Source organism: Panthera pardus, unplaced genomic scaffold, assembly GCF_024362965.1.
Source record: "Panthera pardus isolate Hobbes unplaced genomic scaffold, ASM2436296v1 HiC_scaffold_13, whole genome shotgun sequence".
Taxonomy (NCBI): domain Eukaryota; kingdom Metazoa; phylum Chordata; class Mammalia; order Carnivora; family Felidae; genus Panthera; species Panthera pardus.
Genome location: NW_026526688.1, coordinates 14,058,359 through 14,071,354, shown reverse-complemented (window position 1 = coordinate 14,071,354; position 12,996 = coordinate 14,058,359). Strand labels below are relative to the sequence as shown.

The 12,996-nt window shown below is 40.8% G+C and overlaps 1 protein-coding gene across 19 annotated transcripts in view; it reads right to left on the bottom strand.

Annotated features, from left to right (window-relative positions):
- Positions 1-12,996, bottom strand: part of TENM3 (teneurin transmembrane protein 3) — a 1,270,502-nt gene that overhangs the window by 290,541 nt on the left and 966,965 nt on the right. Inside the window, exon 1 of one of the 19 annotated variants that reach the window (XM_053900824.1) lies at positions 340-362. The exons of the other annotated variants lie outside the window; for them this stretch is intronic. The gene's annotated coding sequence lies outside the window, so the exon portion shown is untranslated. Of the gene's footprint in view, positions 1-339; positions 363-12,996 lie in introns of those variants that run through there. 19 annotated transcript variants of the gene reach the window in all.

The window sequence follows — 12,996 nt, the reverse complement described above, 5'->3', positions numbered from 1 at the left end:
GAACAATTCTCCTATTTATAGCAAAGGATGAACTTTTCTCATTTAGATGTTTAAGCAGCTAACCCCTGAGTTTAATGTAATTAGGGAAGGGATATTCAATTTACAGTATCCACAAGTAATGATAATTAAATTGATCCAAAAAAGCTGTTGGTAAGCATAAGATACCTTTGTAATTACATCCCGTTTTCAAAATGACTTTAGTGCTGTGAACTTGAAGCATTTCAGCAAATGAAGGCCAATACACTTAAAACGAAATCTACAGTAGCTTAAGAGCCAGGCTGTTTGAAATAATGAGCAACACGACCAGAGGGAAATCTCAAAAAACATTCTATAACTCACCACGACAGCCTAAGCTTTCTCCTTCCTTGTCACAAACATCCATTAAAAATATGCAAGATCGTCTTCATGTTTCACCAAATTCTTCATTAACCGTCTTTTTTTTTTTTTTTCTCACCAAAGAACCAGTTCTCCTTATGTCTCTATTACGAAAGTGGCTGATCACACGCTTCAGTTTTGTGTTTTTTTGGAAGAACAGACAAGAGCTATGAATATGAAACCGTTTTCCCCGTGAGTCCTGAAGATTAGCTGGGTCAGCATTCCACCAGGACCAAGGTGAAAACTAAACAAATAACCATGTTCACAGCAGCTGCAGCGATCAGTCTCCGGAAAATTATTCAGGCATTATGAGAAAGACGATATTAAACGCTGCCACTTGAAGCTTCTGTGGCTCTCTGAATATTCACATCAGAAAAGGGGATGAGCACTTAAGGGGTATCATCAGAGAGCCTGCCCATCGGAGCAGCTTCCATTAAGTTTCTGTCTTAAAGGAGGGAGGCGGGAACCTCCGCCTGGCAGGCAAAGGGCTCGTCATAATTCATTAATATCACAGCTCCGCTCAGGTTTCCGTCAATGAGCCAGGCAAGAAGCCTACGAGAAAAGGTGCTGAGCGCACAGCTTTTCCAAAGATGCTCTTGTAACAGCCGTGGTACCACTCGCTTCTCCTGCACTGGAGACTGGAGACCTTCAGGAGTACTGCCTGGGAGAGCGGGGATCTAATAAATAAACATCACCTCGCCTCTGTCTCGACCACGAATCTTGATGTCATGTTCCAAAAGGACAGGGAAGAGAAGTAGTCAAAACGCGGCCAGAATAGGAACCCTACAGAGTTCCTGGTACTACTCAAGTACGCCTTCAAGTAACAACACGAGATATAACGTATTTGTATTTAAGGGAAAAAAATTACTGGTCTTAAGAGAATGACAGAAATCAGAAAGAATGGAATTCTCTCCATTGCCATTTCTTTTGAGAAACACGGTTATTTCCAGGGAGGGGAAAGAAGCAGCCATTCCCCATCGTTCCAGTGAAATGAACAACTTATATCATAAAAGGAGTTCTGTAACCAAAATCACGGAGTACTATCCATCTGTGTTTCCAGAACAGAATATCCTACACTGATTTTTTTGTTTTTCATTTTCCTCCCCCATTTTCCTGCTCCATACTCCAAAGGACCAGGAATCTGGTTCCGGTAAATCCAGTAAATCTGAGTATTTACTCTTTGTTTTTGTTTACGTGGCAAAAAGGAGGGAATTGGACAGTAAATGCGCAACGGACCCATCCGCAAAGCAGCAGAGAGTGGTATATTTAGTTACAAGAGTGGCAGCGGGAAAAGGGTGTTATAAAGACCCACATTTCCAGTTTTGTTCATTTTACTTTACTAAAGATGAATTAAAAGTCATCTCTCAACTATTTAGAAAACAATACACAGGAGATGGGCAAGTTATACATTTTTAAACATCAACATCACTTTTCTAATTCTAGTAAACGTGATCTTGGTTAGTGAACCAATTATACAACGGTTGGGAACCATTTTCCCAACTGCTGTTTTTTAACTTCATTTTAAACTTTAATTTTAAATAAGATAGGATCCATTATTTAAAGCGCATAAAATCAACACTTAGCATTAATGTATAGTGTGATCATAAAACGAAGGTACAATCTGACTGACTGAAAAGAAATCAATAGTGGTATTTAATGACTTCATGAGGAAAATAAATGACCCTCGCACCCTTAATGGATTAATGTCGGTTCTGAGCAACACAACATCGCATAATGCTGACACAGTGTCACTCAGAGTAGTATCACTTTTCGTAGGAGGGTCTTAAAGCCTTATCAAAGGAAACTGTGCTTTAATGCTATTTCAGATGCCATTTTGGAGAGGATTTTTACAATCCCATTTCATAACGCACACAGCATGCTCTGAATTGTTACAAGAGGCTTTCGTCATTGGCACATGTCCTAGGTCACCCTTGGAAAGCTTTCCAACAAAATGAAATCTTAAATATATAAAAAGGATCACAACTTATCATATTAGTCAAATAACTAGTATGTCATAGTGTGTCCTCTCTGGATACACATCCCTGAATGTTGTTCCAGAATGTTCTTTTTGTCCTTTCCCTAGGTAAGGAAAGAAGTCTATGCTACACGGCTGATTCCACAACATAAAACACATGTACTTCACTTACACTCGCAAACTGCTTCGTGATCAAAGCGTATCCAGAAGAAGGCCTCACCAATAACTTGATATGCAGCTATTAATTTGTAAAGTCATTAAATTTTCTAGGAAGTTTATACAAGGATGAGTTTTTCTTTTCTTCTAATAACTCACGTTCTCAGAAGAAGGAAGAACGCAGGGGCACCTGGCTGGCTCAGTCGGTTAAGCGTCCGACTTTAGACTCAGGTCATGATCTCACGGTTTGTGAGTCTGAGCCCCTCATCGGGCTCTCTGCTGCCAGCACGGAGCCTGCTTCGGATCCTCTGTCCCCTTCTCTCTGCCCCTCCCGTGCTCTCTCTCGCTTAGAAATAAATAAGCATTAAAAAAAAAAAAAAAAGGAAGAATGCAGATCTCCTCTCCTTATGACCTAAAATTATAGGAAAATATAAACTACTCCCCTTTACCTCTTTAGGAGATGCTAATATATGCACATTATTATTTGCAGATAATTTGGATTTTGTCTGTAAAAAAAAAAAAAAAAAAGGTGACCACCGTGAAACAAAGATTTAACAAATATGCCGTAGTTTGGACTGTTAATTTCTGCTGAATATTGGAAACCAACACGAGTAGGAATAACAATGAAATTCTGATGCGGTAACTCAGATTATTATTATTTTCTCCCGCATGGTTTAAAATTCGTCTCTGACGGATTCAGCCGCCAGTCGCCGTGAAAACTTCCAGGAACCTCTCTGAAGATCTGGCACAGTTAAGAAGTTCCGGAATAGGAACAAATGCGCAAAGACTGTACAGAAGCTACTACACTTATTTCTAAAAATAGCGGGGTTTCAGGCTTTCGGTGGCTTAGGGTTCTCATGAAACGAAACTGAAGAATTCTTAAGATAGAACCAGGAAGCTATAGCTAAAGATTCCTGACTGACAGGAATATTACTTCCTTTATCCCAAAGGATATAATAACTTCTGAAGTAAATGCAGCATTATAATTAGTTATAATTGACTTTGTCTTTTAATTTTTAAGGCAATCCATAAATTACGGATTGTTGTGTCAACTACAAGACAGTTTTTGACATCACACCGTATATCTCATTATTGTCATCAAAACCGGGTTCTTTATCAGGGTAACTTCTCAGCCTGCTAGATTTTCAAATTAGTTCAGGAAACGTTAGCTTTCTATTACTGCACCGCAGCGCACAATTTGAACATAGGCTGTCATAATTTTAACGTGGCTTCGAATACTACAAAAATCCGTAGTGCTATTAGGAATACCAGGAGAATCGCTGGAAACATAAGCTGATGAGGATACATCCTACTCGTACTGCCCCTTGTTTTGAGAACCGTGCTACCCGCGACACCCCTTTTCTGCTCTATTCTCTGCCCTCCGTCCATCTTCCTTCAGCACATCCCGCCCGCTGAGTAAGTGCAGTCCATTGACGTTCCTCTGAAATTAATGGAATGCTAGCATCTACCTGTTCTCCTCAGCCACTCAGCAGGTGCACTTTACCTGGAACATTGGGAATCAGTGAAGCAACTGAAAGGGAAGGATTTATTTCTCTCTTTCCAATTACTGTTCCGCACCCCGATCCCTTCCTTCTCGCCTTACACCAATGTCCAAGGCAACACCTGCTGACAGCGTAATGCAATACCACTGCAACCTTCCCCGTGTCCAAAGTGGATTCTGTAGGTGTCCCCACATTAAAATCTATGGGAAACAATTTAAAGCTACCAAAAAGCACTCCCCTGAGACTTCTTATAATCAACTGAATATAATTCACCTCTAAAAGAAAAGAATAGGGAAAAAAACGAAACGCCATTTTTACTAACATGTTTCACAACTTGCAACGGAATCCTTGAACAGTTTGAAAACACTACCACTTTCACATGAACAAAATGCACTGATGAAGCTATAAATATGAATACACACCAAAAATTAACAGAGTGATATGTTGTAGGAGTTAATTAAAAAAAAACTAAAGGATCTGAGATCAGATTAGAGGCATGTACCAGGATATGAAACATAATCAAAATGGTACAAGAAAATATCAGGCCATTAAATGCTTACGGCTAATAAGTTTGATTGTAAGCTGTAACAACTTTTTCATATACATGGAAAAAAATATATATGGAATACAGATGTATACATATACATTTTATTGAAATTTTTAATGTAATGAGGTTAAGCAGATAGAGTTGTTTAAAAATATTTGGGACATACATGTAGTGACATTCATTACTCATGGGATGAACACTCTTTGTGTCCCAAACTTAACTATGATAAACAAGTATCTCCCGAGGTTTACATAAAGAGATTAGTCCTGTCATCATCTTTGAAACCAGCGTTTTGCTTTAAAGTTTACTTTGTTAACTAGAAAATGCACCAACCACATTGCATTCAAAGAAAAACCTCATTATAAATCTTTTTTTTTTTTTTTTTGCAAAACCTACTTAAAGACCAAGAGCGGGCTTACTAGCCTCGCCCCTGAGATCAACTAACTTTAAAGTTCTGTTTGAATCGCGAGAGTGTTTTCAAGCAGTAGATGTGAACTACCCCATCCCCTGCATGTGTTACAGTCTTTATCTTTTCTCTTCAAGTTGTTCCCGTATCTCTTATGTGCACTATACTGGCAAGTTAAGAGGAAACATGAGAAAAGCCCAAGTAGGCATAAGCCGAACGTGAAGTGGGTAGAAAAGGTTCAGCAAACCGTTTGTAGGTCTGTAGCCCAGCATCGATTTGAGTGTTGGTGGTCCACATTCAAGCTCACCGTGATGGCTAAGATTCCCCCGGCACCACCAAGGATTCTTTCATTTTGTACTACATACGCCTACGAACGTCAGAAACGCCATCACTCCCAAAGTCATTACAAATGTGTTTTTGGGGGGGATGATTACAAGAAGTAACAGAGAAATTTAACCTCCCACCATCCTCCAAGCACAACCCATCCCACTGACCATTCCACAAAATCAAAAATAATAACCACTTAAGGTATACCAGTGTTTCCCCCTAACATCTGATGTCTTTATACACCACTGAGTAGGACGGGACTTACTATTTGGGGAGCGCTCGCCTCGCAAGGCCCAGTAGAGGAGAGCAGTAGGGATGCCGTTATCCAGAACTCTCTCTCTCGCCAACGCAAAAAAGAAAAGGACAGCATTTTAAAGACGATGCAGAGTACCTTATGTGACTAAAGGTACAGAAATTAACCACAGAGTAACTTAAGTAACTCCTGGCAACGTTTGCTGGCTATCATGGTTATTTAATCATGATGCAAATAAATCTACATTAGCTCTTTGGCCAACACGCGCATGTATTAATGAGATAGTTGAATATTTATAATTATTCAAAAGGCTAAGTATTTCATAGAACAATATAATAAGGATAGAGTCAGATATTAATAATTTATAATGCTGTACTGTCCGTCTGGTGGTGAGCATTTTCTAGAGGAACAGAGAATTAAAGGATTGTTACCTGGGTGAGATGGAAGCTTCTTGCTGGTCTGTTGTACGAGGACGGAGGTAGGAGAACGGTCTACCCATTTCCGAGTAGGGAGAGGGCCACGGGGGGGTGGGGGGGAGAGGGCCACGGTGAGCGGCGTGCAAATAACGGTGGGAGGAACAACAGTAAACCCAAACAACGCCAGAATGATAGGCTCTGACATGAGTGCCTGGGTTAACTAACGTCTTATGTACCCCTCTTTCAGGTAATGTGAACGGGAAAACAAATGCTATTGTAGAGAAAAATTATTATGTTCGATATTTTCTATTTTGCACGGGGAAAATGTATCTGGAATTGCTGCCCGGCTAGCACTTCAGATTTGCTGTTTGAAAAGTAGACCAACAGGGGCGCCTGGGTGGCGCAGTCGGTTAAAGCGTCCGACTTCAGCTCAGGTCACGATCTCGCGGTCCGTGAGTTCGAGCCCCGCGTCGGGCTCTGGGCTGATGGCTCGGAGCCTGGAGCCTGTTTCCGATTCTGTGTCTCCCTCTCTCTCTGCCCCTCCCCCGTTCATGCTCTGTCTCTCTCTGTCCCAAAAATAAATAAAAAACGTTGAAAAAAAAATTAAAAAAAAAAAAAAAGAAAAGTAGACCAACAAATGTAAGGTCACACAAAGCTGGGGAAAGGGCAATAAACAGGACCCACCACGATCTCATCTAATAATGCTGTCTGCAGTCTTTCCACGTAAACTAACCTATTAAAATGATGAATTAATGAATTTCTTTTCATTTTTTTATTTTGATTCCCATCAGTTAAATATACAGTGTCACATTAGTTTCAAGGGTACAATATGATAATTCAACACTACCAGACATCACCCGGTGCTCACCTCAAGTGCCCTCCTTAATCCCCATCACCTATTTCCCCCAGGCCCCCCACTCCTCCCCTCTGGTAACCATCAGGTTGTTCTCTGCAGTGAAGAGTCTGTTTCTTTCTTTATGTCTATGTCTCTCTCTCTCTCTCTCTCTCTCTCTCTCTCTCTCTCTCTCTCTCCTTCTTCCCCTTTGCATAGTTTTGTTTCTTAATTCCACATATGAGTGAAATCATATGGTACTTCTGTTTCTCTGACTTGTTTTGCTTAGCATAATACTCTGGCTCCATCCGTGTTGTTGCAAATGGCAAGATTTCATTATCACGGCTGAATAGTACTCCATTGTGTATCTACACCACATCTTTATCCATTTATCAATGGTTGGCCTCCATCTGTTGGCTATTGTAAAGAATGCTGCTGTAAACATAGGGGTGCATGTATTCCTTTGAATCAGTGTTCCTGTAAAAATGATGAATAACTTTCAACACCCAGTACTTTAAAAACATTTGCCATATTGAAAGTCCCAGTATTTTAAAAATAACAGGGGCCGTAGAGAGAACCTCGTTTAACCTCATTTCACAGATGGTAAAGACAAGACTAGATAAACTCAGCCCCAGGCTGCACAGCTAGTTAGTGGCAAAGTTAAGTGGAGACCTCCACAGTGTATTCTATGCACAGATTCCAAATTACTGTCGGTGACACACTGCTCCAATCCACCTCTTCACTGGCATCCTGCCACTTAGAGCAAAGTTCACATTCTTAATCCGGAGCTCAAGGCCTTCCTTGGTCTGGTCCCAAACGTACCTTCCACTAAGTTCAAACCAGACTGAACTACCCACTAGATCCCTGAATGGCTCTTCGAGGTGCTTCATCTCATTTTTGGAATACTCTCCCCCCCCCCCCTTTTCTTTCGATGTCTAAATCGTTCACACCTTGAAACACCTCTCCACTAGTCCTTTCTGATCTTCCCAGCTAAGCCTTACACTCTCTCAAATGGAATTTGGTCTTTACCGCACACAATTTGTCATTTCCTCCTTTGTATTATATTACAGACATGTTTTGAGTTTCCTTACCTAAGGTAACTTCTGTTAAGGCAACACCTATTCAATCTGCACCCATCGGTCAGAGTGAGGTACTTCTTAAAAAGATGTATCAGGGGCGCCTGGGTGGCTCAGTCGGTTAAGCGTCCGACTTCGGCTCAGGTCATGATCTCACGGTCTGTGAGTTCGAGCCCTGCGTCGGGCTCTGGGCTGACTGCTCAGAGCCTGGAGCCTGTTTCAGATTCTGTGTCTCCCTCTCTCTCTGACCCTCCCCCGTTCATGCTGTGTCTCTGTCTCAAAAATAAATGTTAAAAAAAAAATTAAAAAAAAAAGATGTATCAGACCACATTAGCCCCGGTTTAAACCCAAACCCACTTACCAAAGCTTTCAAGAGCCCCCATGATTGATCTCCTTCCTACCTCGCCCACCTGCCCCCACACCATTCTCTGCAGCCACACTGGCCTCTGTTCTGATCTTTATCAGCACAAGGGTCTTCCTACATCCAGGCTTTTCCACAGGCTGCTGCCTTCTGCTCTGAATACCCTTCTCCCAGATCTTTGCTCGGCTGGTCCATTCTCATTTGTCGGGACTTCGTATCCTCACGGAGGCATTTCCTGACCACTCTATCCACAGATGTCACCCTCCAGGTACTCTCTATCACTTGTTCTGTCCCATCACTGCCCCCCTGCCCCTCTGTTACCGTGGTTTAGTCCTCCTTACATAATTACTTTATTATCTGATTGCAGACCTGGAATAGAAGTTTCCATTACGGCAGGAACTTACCCTGTCTTGTTCAATGATAAATTACCAACGACTAGCACACAGCAAGCACTCAGGAGACTATATGTTGAATAAATGAAGTAATGAAATTTTCTCATTCTCTCTCACCACTCTTGGCATTGTATTTCACACATAGCAGTGCTGAAAATAAATATTTGTGTGATGAAGGAGGAAGAAAAGAGAAAGGAAGGGGCCAATCATTCTAGTTTCCAACTTCTATTCTAATGCATTTTCCATTATGTATAGTTTTCTTCCTATAAAATATTGAATGACTAAAAACACGTATCACATTGTATTCTTATAGAAAGACACAAAATCATTTAAAAAACCCTCCAAAATCAAAAAGAAGAAAGGAGGGGGGGGGGAAGAGGTAAAGAATGAGGCAATGTTTTGCTCAGGGAGCATATGCTGCTGTCTTTACTGCAAAAATTTTGGATAATTTCTAAGTGGTAAGCAAAGGTTTTGTGAAATTATGTTAGTCTGTTACATGTGACGAGAAAACCATCAATCATTCCAACAGCAGGGTGTTCTCACTCATGCTTAACTCAATAAAGTTTGGTTTTTCTTTCTATTAAAGTCTAAATATTTTATACAAGCCTACTATGTGACCTGGCATGTTCTTCCCCACCCCTCGAATGCACACAAACCCTGAATGCGTAATTTACTACTAAAATAACCAAAGGTTATTCCCAGTTATAGAAAGTTCCCAGTTACAGAAAGACACAGTACTGGTTTGGAAATTTATACTCCGCAGCCCTTCAAGTCATAGTAATATTTATCTGGTGAATATAATTATGAAAATATAGCTTTGGAGATCATGCACACACAAAACATCAGAGAATGAATTAAATTATTTTGCAAGGAGGGGGTGCCTGGGCGGCTCAGTCAGTTAAGCATCTGACTCTTAGTTTCGGCTCAGGTCATGATCTCACAGTCTGTGAGTTCAAGCCCCACATTGGGCTCTGTGCTGACAGTGCAGAGCCTGCTTGGGATTCTCTCTCTCTCTCTGCTCCTCCCCACTCATGCACACTCTCTCTCTAAATTAAGTACACTTTAAAAAATTATTTTGCAAGGATATGTTTCTCCTTGGTTTACTGCAGCACATTTTAACAGGCAGTACCCTTTCATTAGTTTTACTCTTTCAAAGTAAAATTTGGAGTCTGCCGTTTACATTAAAGATGAAACTCTTGGGGCGGCTGGGTGGCGCAGTCGGTTAAGCGTCCGACTTCAGCTCAGGTCACGATCTCGCGGTCTCTGAGTTCGAGCCCCGCGTCAGGCTCTGGGCTGATGGCTCGGAGCCTGGAGCCTGCTTCCGATTCTGTGTCTCCCTCTCTCTCTGCCCCTCCCCCGTTCATGCTCTCTCTCTGTCCCAAAAATAAATAAAAAACATTGAAAAAAAATTAAAAAAAATAAAAATAAATAAATAAAAAAAGATGAAACTCTTTCCACTGCACAGAACAACAAATGTTAAGAAGTCCAAGCATATTATGTTCATGTTCTATCTGAGAAAGCATGGATGCTTTCTAGAGGATGTAATCACTTTCCAAAAAGTAATCAATTCACTTAAAATGAAGAGAGTTCAAAACGATCTTTCAACCATTGAGGAATATTTATGTAATTAGAGTCATTTAAAAGTGAAAATGAAATGAATCTTTTTTTTTTTTTTTTTTTTTTTTTTTTTTTTTTTTTTTAGCAGTTGTAATGTATTGTTAAGCCCAGTTCCTTCAACTCTTCGTTTCTCGCTACCCCTCTGGACCCTCCCACTCCTCGGCGGGCATACCCTTCCAGAAGTTCCACATAATCAATAATTCAATAATTTCTGGTTTCACATGCATTATATTACATAATACATGGCTTTCCTTATATAGTCTCCATGATTGATCCCTCAATTAAAATGTGAACCTTCCTCCCGAAATAGTTCTTATCCTGGTACCCTACAATATCGCAATGTTCCCCGAATCCTCTCTCCTCTGACATCTCTTCCTGCTGGTCCTTAACTGCCAGCTACTCACTTCTCCTTGAATTCACGATTTTCTTCCTATATTTGTTTTCTTGGTTTGACTCCTCATAGGACTTCCTATGCAAAGCATAATAAGGGACACCCCCATGCTTGGCCACGATCTCTGGCATTGTATCTAATAACTCTGTTTGTATACACGATAAATTCTGCTTAGATTTAGATAACTTAACCAATTCATAAAATTGAAGCTACTTCTTGCTACAGGCAGTCACTCCGTCCTCTTCAGTGACACCATCTAAAAAGAACAAAAAACCTTTTCATCATGGAAATGAAACACATTTCCATGTGTTTCCATGTGTGGCTCGGCCATGCCCCTTTGTTTTCTCCTGTTGGTATTTTCTCTAGAATCCTCTTTTGGTTTGACACCCACTGCTCTGATGATTTCAAGCCTAGACTGCTCTTGTGTCCACCTGACCCCGGTCTCCCAAAACAAACTCTTTCGACGATGGCCTCTTTCAGTGGTAAACCCCATTCCTTTGGATTTGTCCCGTGTTGTCTCCCAAAGTGATCTGCCTGTGCTTCCAATCATGTGTCATCACCTGGAAACAATTCTTTTTTTTTTTTTTGCCATCTCATAGAAAACACACTCAAATTCTTGTCATCTGTAGAAATCTAGGCCTCCCCTCCCTGTGAAGCCTAGCTTAAAACTCATTACTGCTGTATCTAATTTCCTATTTTAATCTACTATATTCTAGAAGTCCTGTTCTACTTTGCTCAACAATTTAGAGGTTTTGTTTACTTTATCATAAATTACATCACTGCATTGAATAAATACTTATGGAACACCGACCATATGTAGCTTTCAGAACCTGAGACTAAATGTTTGAATAAATCCCCTGAATCTCATTTAGGTCTCACTGGAAAGAAACATCTCGAGGTTTTACTATTTGAGTACATTTTTGCCTCTTCGAGGGAAAGGAGAGATCTTATTTTACGTTTTGTAAAACATGCAGGTCTGGTCAGCATGCCTAGCATAAAAGGGGTACTTATTAAACTGCACTGGCTAATCAAATGTGTTTCCAGCGGTATATTTAATGAGTATACTAAGAGTCCAAATAATAAAATCAGAATCTCTCTTATTTATTTGCCCACACCTAATGACATTATTTTGTATTAGGAAAATGAAATTACTTTCTACATTATTCTTTCTCAAAAACTGTGGTGTTTAAACTGTGTAGCTTTGATACATGATAAATACAATTAATCCATTATCTATGGTAATTCAGAGTAAAAAAAGATCAAGAGAAAAACATAAAATGATAACAATAATAACCATCACTTATAATGTAGAGCGCTTTACATTTTATCAGGGGACTTGCAATACAGACATTCTGGTGTAGATACAGAATTAGATTTTGACACTGGTTTGCATCAGCCATACAAAGGGCTATTTCTCTTCTAGATCATATTGCATACCCCAGTGGTTCTTAAGCTCCTAGAAATCGGGTGCAGGAATCAGAAGGTTGAAGGGAACGTCCACTGGGGATTTCCTTTAACATTGCTGACGTTCGGAACGAAGTTATGACGGAGGTGAGGTGTGTTACCCGATACATTACACAGAGGAAGAGAAGACGACGACAGAGGGCACGTGCCTGGTCATGGAATAGAGCTTTCTGTTCTGTTTTTGCCTGGAACTGGATCTCTTCCTAGGTTAGGTAACTAACAACATCTGGAAGACCTCAAGGGACTAGATTTGTCATGAAACCATTTGAGAAACTTCACCATGTTTGAGGACAGGGCAGTATTCATCGAGGGCCATCTGCCCGAAGGGTAGCCCTTTACAAAGAGAGGAGCCTAGAACTCCCCTGGACCACCCTGATGCACTTGGCTGAAAAGGGAAAACACGACGCAGGCGGAAAGTCTCTGGGCCCTTCTGAAAGAAAAGTGCAGCGTTTGGGAGGGAGATCTTTCACTCCTGTATTTTTTCAGTGGCTCTCGTGATCCTGATCTCCACATTTTTATTACCAAGATTTTTATTGATTTACTCTGATCGGCCTGTTCTTTTTCAGCATAGCTGTTCACTGTCCGAGAATTACATTAACTACTTTAGGTCCCATGTTGCATCAGGGATTGGTAGCTGTGAACCGAAACCTTCACGCTGCCCCTTCCTGAATGGAGGTATCTCGGGGATGTAGCGGCCCAGCCGGGAGTAGAGCGACCTGTGGTTCTGGGGCTCATTTATCACAGCAGATAGGATTTCTCATAGGGATGTCCCACAAAAAATAAACCTTCTTTTTTTTAAAACTAAGTCCTAAGAATGGAATGCAACATGGGACGCCTGGGTGGTTCCATCGGTTGTGTCTGACTCCTGATTTTGGCTCAGGTCATGATCTCACAGTTGGAGAGGTT